General features: G+C 38.9%; 1 non-coding gene across 1 annotated transcript; it reads right to left on the bottom strand.

Annotated features, from left to right (window-relative positions):
* Positions 1 to 3,716: 3,716 nt before the first annotated feature.
* Positions 3,717 to 3,822, bottom strand: LOC114008649 (U6 spliceosomal RNA). Its single transcript, XR_003550164.1, has one exon. It is a non-coding gene; the product is annotated as a U6 spliceosomal RNA (small nuclear RNA).
* Positions 3,823 to 12,222: the final 8,400 nt, after the last annotated feature.

Raw genomic sequence — 12,222 nt, 5'->3', positions numbered from 1 at the left:
GGATTTCCACATGTGGTTTGAGGTTTTGGCTAATGCCAAAAGAGGGAGCACCTGGGCTCTCTTATTACCATGCCCAGATGAGGGCAGAAGGGGATGAGGGAAGGACGAGCAAACATTACAAAACTACATCAACAAGCAAACGATACAAAATCATAATACATTACAACTGACCCCAATTGTTTGACTGTGACTAACGTGTGTCCTTTTAAAAGTTTTATTTAATTTGAACTTGTTTAAGAAAGCAAGATGAGGCCTGCAGCCTCAGGTGAATAAGAAGTGAAATTTCCACTAGGGGTCTTGTTCAAGAGTCCAGCACTGTGTATTCTGAGAACGATTATATGCCTTGGTCAGTAGCCGTGATGTTTAAAACTGTCAAGGGTATTAGGAGTGTCTTAGGGTGTATTGGGGGCATTTATAGGTATAGATATAGGTGTAAACTTGATTTATACTTTGTGCTGCTGTCAGGCAAGAGAGATTTAGAGGTTTTTTTACTCCTAAGAGGCAACATTGGTTTTATAAAAATGACTGCTGCAATTGACAGTAGACAAGGGTCTGTAAAAATTGGCACATGGGGTCAGTTGACCAAATCAACCAATGCAAATCCAAACACACCTTTATGTTTCTGGTTTATCTAAAGTTCTAGATCTTAATACCACATTCTCATAGTTGACAATTCAGTACGTTGTCAGAAAAGTCATAATACATTTTTCTGTTTTTCTATGCAAAAATGCATCATGACTTTTCTCATGACCCGATATATCAGCTTTGAAAACTCTTCACCTACATTCTCTATCACTAAAACCATAGAGCTTGCTGCTCTGTGATTTTTAACTCTATTGTTTCTCCTGCTAAGAGAATAATAAGAAAGAACTTAATTCCATTTATGGAGTTTGTTTCACTCCTACTTGTTGGATTATTAACATCAGGAATACTGGAAACCCCTGTTCTTTTCCCCTTTGCCCACCATTTGGATAAAAGCATTTTCAATTAAATCTCCTAACCCTGCTCCTAACCTTGAGTATTGCTCATGGTACCTTGCATTTCCTCTCCCAGAAAGTCATCTCTGTGTCAGGATCCCATTCTCATCCTAATGACAGGTCTGATATTTAATTATACCCTACACGTAGGAGCTAAAATGTTCTGTTCTTATTTCACTGATGCAGTTAGAAGTCATGAAACTCCTGAGTCAGAGACAAGGGACATTATTACTCACAGCACAGCTGGTAGCATGAGCATCAGCATGTTTGCTTCAGTTCCTCTTGTTCCCAACATCCCTTGAGGGTGATGAAGAGGTCCCAAATGATACCTGAGCATAAAGCAAATTGCACTATAAGAGAGAAACACTGAAATTAGAAAGTCAATGTCTTTTACAGCAAGTAGTAAACAAACCTGCTCTTTGTCCCAGAGAGGTATATAACTCATCTTCCTGGCTGCTTTCCTAAAAGCACATTCAGAAAAGGGCTCAAGGTCTTATATTTTGGACACATTAAGCAACAATGAAGGACTGACTGATTCATGGGAGACTGTCTCCCAACACTATAAAAATATATATAATTGATCAAAGGATAATTTGTTCTCAAAATTATCATCATCAGGAACTATAGATTCATTATCATCATCTTTTTTTTTCTTCATTGCTCAATACATATATTATTGTAAAAGTGAGTTTTCTTTTCATTAGAAAATAAATATCCTTTTACTTATTAAACATATTTGGGACTGTTATGTTTTGAAAACTCATGCAAAGGAAAAGTATGTCTGCTGTGAACAGAATAAGAAAGAATACATTAAATATGAAAACTCAGATCTAATCCCTTAGCAACAGTGGCTAAACTAGGACATAGGACAGGCCTATGCTTTTGAACAGACATATTTCTAGAGGCTTATTGAAACAGCTACACCTTCTGAAAATATTAGAGCTGGCATTAATCTCAGTTACATCTGACACCAGATATATATCTTCCCATTCCACCCGTGCTGCCTCAAAAGGAAAGAAAACTACACGATATGATTAGGATCTACAAACAAAATATGTAGTAAGCCCCAGTCTCCTTATTTTTCTCTGTAGTCCCTGTCTATACAGGACTACAGAGAAAATTTTAAGTTTTATCTAAATAGAACTTGAGAAAAAAAATAAAACAGAACCATCCAAAAATTTAGCAGAAGTTATTAGAGATTCTTTATACAACCATGTGGCTTTGACTATAGTTCAAATGAAACACGGACAAAAATAATAAAAATGTCTCAGATACAACTTTGTATGTGAGATATTTCAGATATTTTACTAGAATGGGTAAGCTGTTGCAGTATTTCATCCAAAAACTACACCAAGCAAAATATTAAATAAAGTAAGCCTTTCTCTCGCTCACCAGAGGGCATGTGTGTTCACCAGAGAGAGAGGGAAAAAAAGAAAGAGAGATAAAGCACACACAAAGAAACATAGTCATGCCAAAATCCTGTTTGCTCAGTTTCTCCATTCTGTTAGGATTGTAGGCATACATGCACACAGGCCAGTATGGTTTTCAAGCCACAGCTTCTGGGAATCTAACTGTGGTCAGCCATGTGGAATCTGGCTCCCAAAGTACAGTGCTTAAACACTGGACTATGGGGCTGGCCCATAAAGCAAATATCTCTTTATAAGTATATATCACAATATAAAATTTATTTAATTAGAATACATAAACTATATAATACATAGTATATAATGCATATCTCAAATATTATAGTTATATATTTATATGTATACACAACATAGAAACAGTACCTACAAAAATATGTGAACTATTTAACATGTAAGTTGTTTATGATTTAAAATGTGTAACATATAGAAGTATACATTATTATAACAATAAAATAAAGCTTATATAAACTACTTATATATACTTTATTTTCATGCATAATTATATGCAAACTATTAAAATATATAAACTAATGTACTTGTTTTAAGAATTTTTTTAAATTTAATTAATTAATTTATTTATTTTAATAAGACCAGAGAGGAACAGAGAGAAAGAAAGTGAGAAAGCAAGCCACCAGGTCCAGGATTCGAACCATGGTCAGTCATGTGAGAATCTAGTACCCTTAACCACCATGCCCCTAAATGCACATTTCAATACACAGAGTAATCTGCAAGTGATTGAAATATCCATTCTTTCTGAATCTGGTAACCTGGTCAATTCTACACTGTATATTCTTACTGCTCAAAATATTGAAAAGGAGAATTCTAAATGTTTGTAATTGTTTTAATTATATCACAATAAGAATGATTTAAAATTACTGAGATATTTTTGCATTTTGTAAGTGTCTCTAGTAATTTAGTTATCCTTTTCTCCTTGGTACAGAGACGGAAACACCCTTACAAAGAGAGATTCCGTTACAGAAGCACATTTCCTTTACCAAAGGGTATTTCTGTTTTGTTTTTAGTTTGTTTTTTATTGAAAAAAAAAAATGAAGGGACTGGCACATGGCATAATGGTTACATTGCTGGACTCCCACATAGCTGACCATGATTCGAGTCCTAGAGCCAGTGGCTTAAAACTCACAGAAGACACATGTGCATGCACGTCCAAGATTCTAAGAGGAGAATGGAGGAGAAGGGATTGCTGTGTGGTCATGTTCCCACCCCCCCTTTGGGGGATGATTTCTTGCTTTCTGTCTCTCTCAGTTTCTCTGGTGAAGGCACACGCCCTATAGCAAAAATCTATCTAAAAAAAAAAAAAAAAAATGGAAGCTTCATGAATTTGCATGTCATCCTCGTGCAGAGACCATGCTGCTAATCATCCCTGTATTGTTCCAGTTTTAGTATATGTGCTGCCCAAGCAAGCAAAACTTGTTCTTATAATGTTTCCTGTGTCTACTGTCTCTCAAAGTAATCAACTCAAAGTAATCCTTATGCAGAAAAGGCATATTTCATATAGTATATTCTGATTCCCTGCATAAACATTATGTATATATTCCATTTAAGCAGTTAGTGTGCTGAGTATTCGAAAAGTAGTTCCACTCAAGATGCTTAAAATTAAAAAGATAATTTAGACATCTGAATTGAAAAATCATTAGCTATCTAGAAATAACATGATGGGGCCAGCAGGTGGTGGTTAAGGCATTGGACTTCCACACGGCTGCCACAGTTCGAGTCCTGGACCTGGTGTCTTGCTTGCTTTCTCTCTCACTCTCTCTCTCTCTCTCTGGTGAGCATACATGCCCTATAGAAAACTTAAAAATAACAATAAATAATAATAATAGAATAAATAATAAAGTGGACAACTAATGCTCATTATTGTTCTAATTTTCAAGGAGAAATTTTACAAAGAGCTTTCCATAGGCTGAATTTCAAGCAGAATGTAAGGGAACTGGCAGTCCAGTCCAGTCCTTTCTACAGAGTTTAAGCAATAGCTCAAATCTTCTGACCATTACCAAGTTCTAAATTATTCTATGTTTAATCACACCTCCTCCCTGGCCCGTTTTGTACTTCAGTGACATATCAAGCCTCCCCTGTATGTCTATTTTTTCTTTTCATAGGAAGAAGAAAAATGTAGAGTGACACAGAATATTTTTACTCTTTCTGTCTATATTCTAGCACTATACATGCTACATCACACAGACAAATATGATCTGCTGAATAAAAATCCATTCTTTGTCTTGTTCCCAGCTGTAGCCTCAACTTCTGAGGTTTGGCATATAGGAAGTAATCAAAAAGGATTTATGGCATTGTGTACCTGCCTGGGCTTCCTCTTTTTTTTTTTTTTTTTTTTTTTTTTTTTTGCTATAGGGTGCATACACTCACCAGAGAGACAGAGAGAAAGTAAGAAATCACCCCCGATAGGGGATGGCCACACTGCAATCCTGCAATCCCTTCTCCTCCATTCTCCTTTTGGGATCTTGGGCATGCATGCACAGAGGTGAGTTTAAGACGCTGGGTCCAGGGCTCAAACTGCAATCAACTACATGGGACTCCAGTGACTTAACTGATATGCCATCTGCTGCTCCTGACTTCTTATTCCTGTAGCAGTCCTTATTCTACATTAGCTTTTCATAAAGTTTAGTCTCAATTCTGACTGGCTCTTTGCATCCCTGTTTACTTAAACATGTTTTGTTGCTTGTTCTCAGGAATGTGGCGCTGCGAGTATACTCCAGAACTTGTATTACTTATCTCACAGAAAACTTGGATGACTTCTATCCAAACTATCTCCTTATCATCAACACTTTCCCATACAGGACTGTCTCACAGAACATCATGTTTTACCACTGCACCACCGCCTGGTCTGTGTGCACATTTTTAAATATGAAAGCAAATTGTGCAATAAAGAACATATTATTTATGTTACATATGCTTACATAAGATAATAGATAGAATGTAGTTAGGCTACAAAATACATAAGTAAACATTAATGTAGGTAGGGCCAGTGTCATGTTCAGGGGGCATGTGTAGTCATATAGAATCCTGTTCTCAGAATCCTGCTCTACTGCTGCTGTCTTAAAATTCTTGATTTTGAACAAAGGGCCCTCCATTTTTACTTTGTACTGGGCCCTGCAAATTATGTAGCAGATACTGAACACAAGATGAGCTAGTTTACTGGCTTACTCTAAATCAGTAACAAAATTTAAGTCATATATACACATAACTTGTACCTTATTTCATGTCACACTTTTATCACACTTCTTACTTTTGAGGCCTGAATTTTCACTTGAATTTGGAAGACAGAGGTGAGGACAAAAGCCTGACTGCTTTTTTTTTTTTTTTTTTTTTAATTTCCAAAATCCCTTTCAGAGGGCCTGGGGTGAGTCACACCCACAAATTTTGGTGTAGTTGATAACAAGACTCATTCTACATCCTGTCCCTGGCATACTATCCTTGTGATGGATGAGTCATGCCCACGAACATTTACAGACAATTTGACTCGTTGATAACAGCACTCTTCCAACATCCTGTCCCTACAACAGTGTCTTGTGACGGTATACAAGTCCCCTTATCTCTTTTAAAGTACATTCTTCGCTGATGCTGTCCCAAAACACAGACCTCCCTTTCTAATCCCCAACCTAAAAATTGTAAAACCCACCTATAAGCTACACGCTCCCACTTCCAGATGTCCCGTCTTGTGTAGGGCCAGACCAATGAAAGAACTCTTTTTGCTAAATTCCAAACCTTGTCTCTCACTCTCAAAATCAAATAAAAGGAACCCCTATACCTGATCGCTCCAAGAAAGGCATACTTGCCTTTCCTTAAGGCCTGGTCACACACATTTGTGTTTAGAAATAAACCACATTAATTATTATTTCTGCAGAGTTGGTTATTTCCATCAATAGAGGTGTTCTATCATTTTTTTTCCAATATGTGATTATGGAAATAAACTCTCACCTCATATTTTTGCCTAATATAAAAAATGATTGTCAGAAACAAGTTGGGTGCAAAAGTAAAACTTGAAAAATAAGATGGATAATATGCTGACGCATTTAATGGAAAGAGTAGATTTTGGTTTAAATCTACCTAGGTTATTTAAGTTAATTTATATTTATGTCCAATTAATGTTTCTTATGACAAAAGTGAACTAAGGGATAAAACAAAGAATAGAAAGAATTTTTTCAAATCAATGAAAAATGACAAATAATTTGATAGAAAAATGTATCAGTGTGAGCCAGAAGGTAGCACACAGGTAAAATTCAATGTATTACAATATTGACCCATGTGGGAAGTCTGAGTTTACATCCAAAGACTTTCCTGAAGACATTGGGCATATATGAGCCCATGATCTGAGGCTGGCTGAAGGTGTGGGTGGATCATGGTGTCAAGACCCTGTTGGGGCTCTCTTGGCTCTCTCATTCATGGGAGAAATATTAGGCTGTCAGAAAGTCATGATGTATTTTACTATAGAACAACTTAGAAAAATACATCATGACTTTTCTGACCATGTATATACACATATACACACACATACATACATACATATATACACACACATATGCACACACACACACACGCACAAACACACACAGAAAGAGCAATATCGGTGATATGGATGACAGTTAAAAAAAGAGTTAATAGGGACCAGCAGTTGGCAGAATGGCTGTCACTGGACTATCATGTAGTCAAATGTGGTTCAAGACCCAGACATGATGGCTTAAAACTCACATCAGGCATTCATGCCCAGAATCCCAAGAGGAGAGTGAGGAGAATGAATTGCAGTATGGCCATATCTCCCCAGGGGGAGGGGTGATTTCTTGCTTTCTGTCTCTTTGTCTTTCCAGCAAGCACATGCACTCTATGGAAAAAATTCTCTTTTAAAAAAAAGTTAGTAAACAGGAAAAAATACTCATCTCCACTACTAATTAAAGTCATGCAAATCAAAGCCACAATGTGATAGTACCGTACTTCCATAAAACATTTTTTTAAAAAGTAGAATAAAAGTATTTGAGAGCACAACTTCTCAGGCCAGTCTGCCTACTCTTTGGTGAACCTAAAAGCAGATACAACTATTGGAAGAGCAATTTTGCACTATCTCAAAAACTTGAGAAAGCTGCAGGGAAATGATTCCATCCCAGTTACATGCCCTAGAGAAATTCTCATTCACCTGTACAAATAGTCACGCACAAACCTTCCTTCAACATGATCTATCATAGGGAAAAATCATCTTAATGTTTACTATGAAGAATATAGACTTGGACCAGCAGGTATGGGGGTTAAGGTGCCGGATGGATTGCACATGACGGATTGCTGTTTGAGTCTTGGACCTAGTGACTTGCTTTCTCACTTTCTCTCTATCTATCTTTCCGGTGAGCACATGTGCCCTTCAGCAAATTAAAAATAGTGGGACCAGCAGTTAGCATAATGGCTATGTCACTGGACTCCCACGTAGTCGACTGCGGTTCGTGTCCCGGACCCAGTGGCTTAAAACTCACACCGGGCATGTGTGCGTGTTTGCCCAAGACCCCGAGAGCAGAATGGAGGAGAGGGGACTGTGGCATGGCCATCCCCTCTGGGGGGTGATTTCTCACTTTCTGTCTCTCTGTCTCTCTCTGTCTGTCTGGCAAGTGCACATGCCCTATAGCAAAAACCTCTCAAAAATTAGTAATAATAAATAAAATTAAATAAATGAAAAATAATATGTGAAAATAAATTTTATTGTATTCATATGATAGAATATTACACAGGAGCTAAAATAAGTAAATTAAAGAAACATCAATCAACAAGAATAATTTAAAAAAACACAATGTTAAAGGATCAGCAAATGGTGTAATGGTTATGTCACTGAACTCCCACATAGACGACCACAGTTCAAGTCTCAGAACCCACGACTTAAAACTTACACTGGGCACATGCACATGCACATGCACATGTGTGCCCAAGATCCTGAGAGGAGAATGAAGGAGGAACAACTGTGCATGGCCATCCCCGACCCCAGGGGTGATTTCTCACTTTTCTGTCTATAGTGCATGTGCCCTATAGTTAAAAAAAAAAAAAAAAAAGCTATGGCTAAATGTTGATTTATTACATCAAGAGAACAACATGAAGTATTTATTATTTTATTCTTTTCAGTATAGTATGTTTACAATCTTTGGGTTAAAATAAGGGGAATAAAAAGGAGCAAGGGGCAGAGGCTGGGGAAGGATCAGGTCTCGCACACTAACGCGTCCAGAGGCAGCTGCTGCCAACCAGTGACCCCGAATGGGGCAAAGTGAGGCAGCTGTTCAGAAGCAGGATCTGCTCTCCAGCACCCATTATCTGGGGCTTTTACTGGAGTTTTGCCTCATTTACCATCATCCCTCGCACCAACGATAAAGACTAAATCTCCACAGAAAATGACGTGGCTCTGCAATCACAATAAAACGAAAGCAGAGAAGTCGGCGGCAGGGCCCTGCCTTAGAAACCAAACCTCTGTGTGTGCCACTGGTGCTCTGGGCAGGGCGGGTGGTGCTTCAGGGGGTCACGGTGCTCACAGACATCTCACACGCTTCCTGCGTGCTTTGCTTTCACTGCTCATTTCCTCCGAAACTCAATTTCCCGGGGTTGTCTTAAAGGGGAAACATATTCATGTGTCATCCTTCAAGACGCTTTGGCTCCAGCTATGCAATGAGACATTTCAGCGGATTTGGGAAACTGGAAAAAGAAGAGTAAGCCGCTAACTATTCCTGGGCCTGCACACCCCCTCCAGAGCTGTCACACACACACTTCCTGAGGGACTCAGTTGTACGGACGCAGGTGCTGGACACGGATTGCTCAGTGACACGCACTGTGTGCGGGACCAGCACTGCCCACGTGCGCTGCATGGCAAGCACTTCAAAGCACGTTTATATGAAGAGACGCAGGGAGAAAGCTTGGAGATTAACTCCCATTGTCAGCAGTTTCAGAGAGGAGATCTATCCCATTACTTCTGCTTCTGTTCTAATCTAAGGCCATCCTGGAGATAATTTTATCTGAAGGGAAAAGAGTATATAGATACGTAATTTCAGAGTATTTCAAACAAACAGACCCAGCTTGCTCCAGTATCACACACACATACATGAACAGAATATTTTGCATGTGAAAATAAGTGTTCTACCAAGCTTAACTGTGTTTCTTCACTTAGTTACTAGATATCATACAGAAAACACTCTGGTAGTTAGATTGTTTAAGATATTTTGTGAATCAATAAAATGGGGGGACTGGAAAGCCATTGTAGATACCAGAGACAGTATGGGAGGAGTGTGGGAAATGGCAGAGGGTGAGAAATGGGGGGAATATATACCTATCTATGAAACAAGAAATGGAAAATTATTCATTGACAATAACATATATGATTAAGCCACTATACAGGGTATCTGGATGGGAAACCACATTTTGCTGTGATGATGTTCAGCGAATAAATGTAGAATAAATAAATTTTAAAATAGAAAACACTGGATGACAGAGGCTGTGCAGGTAAGTTTCTCTCTAACAGAGTATAGGGTGCCACTTAAAACGTGGTGATAATGTGTTCGTGGTAAAAATGGGATCATTTGGGGGTCGGGTAGAGATACTCTGGCATTCAGCTATCATTTTATTAAACAATTACTTTCACAGTAAGTGCTTCATGAGTCCATTTCATATTATTGCTTATGACAGATTACTATAATCTGTAGTGACACACTGCTTTATTTTGAAGGAAATGCAGATACTTACTGATAACAAAATATGTGAGGAATGCAATTATGGTCCTAACCCTAATTGGAGTTTATCATTTTAATTGTCTGAGGTAATTTGATCCAATCTGGCAAAGCTAAACAGTGTTAAAGAGCTCCTTAAAAAGAAAACATTTCTTTTATGATTAGAATGCAGTTTTTAGATAAGGCACCCTTCCCTTTGAGATCTAAAGGAAATTGACTTGATCTTCGTTCTTAGGAGTAGGGTAGCCTCATCTCCCCCAGTTCTTCACTGGCATTCTGTAGGATGGGGTTCAAGTGAACAGAGTAGAGTTGTTAGTGGAGGTCCAGCTGTTATGCTCTTCCCACGCCTTTCAATTTCCACAGGATATTTCTTTTCTTTTCTTGTTCTTGTCTTTTATTCCTGGTCAAAGGGTGTGTGTACTCACCAGAAAGAGACAGACAGAAATAAAGCAATCCCAATGAGACATGGTCACACTGCAATCCTCTTTCCCCCACGTTCCCATCCCACCAGAAATAGGGGGCATACACACACACACACACACACACACACACACACACACACACACACACACACATATTTCTCAAATCCCTGGGCCAGGACTCGAACTGCAGTTGGTCACCTGGGATCTGGCTCCCAACACACAGTGTTTATCTACCACACTCTGGGGCCAGCCCTCCATAGACTTTTTTTTTTTTTTTTTTAACAGAGCAATTTTCAGTCCTGTATTCATCGTTCACTTTTTCCCAATAAAGTCTGTATGGTGCAATCTGGAAGATGGGAAAAGGCTCCACGTGTAATAGGCACTCTCTCCCAAGGGACCTGTCATTAGAATGCCCATGTTACTGTTCCTCCGTGCTGTAAGTCTACCAGACACGGCTTTACCTCATAAGGAAGCTGGACTACCATCTGGGCTGGTATTTATAAAGAAAGGGGAATATATAAAGGAAACCAACTAGTGAGAAATCACCCCTCAGGGGAGTTGGCCACACTGCAACTGCTTCTCCTCTACTTTCCTGTTGGGATTTTAGGCATGCATGCACATGTGCATGGCATCAGTTTTAAGTGACCAGATCCAGGACTCAAACTGCGGTTGGAGTCCAGCACCTTAGCCACCACACCACCTGCTGTCCCCATCTCCAGCACAGTTTTATCAGCTACGAAGGAGACAGATTGCTCTTCATCTCTTTGGCTTCAGTACAGGTTTTCCATTAAGTCCGAAGTTGGAGAGGAAGATACAGGTTTAATTTATTCCTTCACCTCAATGCATTGATCGGGAAAATTTGAGAAATACAGGACTATCACTTGGAGATAAATGACACACGAAGGGGCTGAATTTTCAGATGGGACCAAGATAGACTGCTTGGTGTTTTAGGAGAGTGAGTCTTCGACCTCTCTGGCTTAGAACCACCTAGCTGTGGTCTGCGTGGTCACAGGAGTGTGCAGTAAAAGGACCATCTGTGAAGGTAGGGGGCAGTGTCCTCCCCAGTAGCAGACGGGGCAGTTGTAGCCACGGCAGGGATGTGAGGGAACAGAAGGCCTTATTTGGCTTTCTTCTGCCTCGTATACCACCAATTTTCCATACATTCACAGCCAGAATCACACTGACTTTGTCCCTTCGTAAAACCAAAAATATTCCTGCCTTGGGCTCTTTGCAATTGCTGTTTCCTTTACTTGAATTATGTTCCCAACGATACTCGGATGCTCACTTCCTCACTTCCTTTAAGTCTCTTCTCAAAGGCCATTTTCCAACAGAGGTTTCTTTTTTTGGTTTGTTTTGTTAAAATAGCACAAGCTTTCCAGTCGTCTTTCTCCTTTCCCTGGTTTATTTTCCTTAAAAGTGTATCAATCTCTGTAATTATATTATATATCCATTTAGATTTAATTGAATATTTCTGTTTGTCTCTTTATTAGCATAAAGACCCAGGAGGACAAAAGCTGTCTCCTTGGCTAGGGTTGGCCTGAAGTCTAACATAGTATGCGGTTAAAAAAATAAACGGTTCTTCCAATGGAATCACTTTGTTTTTCTTTATTTATCTTTCCTATCTCTTTCTCTTTTTCTGACAATAGATCAAAGCATATTGTTCAAAACTGATTTAACTCTTCCC

This window comes from Tupaia chinensis, unplaced genomic scaffold (assembly GCF_000334495.1).
Source record: "Tupaia chinensis unplaced genomic scaffold, TupChi_1.0 Scaffold000362_1, whole genome shotgun sequence".
Taxonomy (NCBI): Eukaryota; Metazoa; Chordata; class Mammalia; order Scandentia; family Tupaiidae; genus Tupaia; species Tupaia belangeri.
Note: the sequence above shows the minus strand (reverse complement) of the source record. Positions and strands in the feature narration are given on the sequence as shown.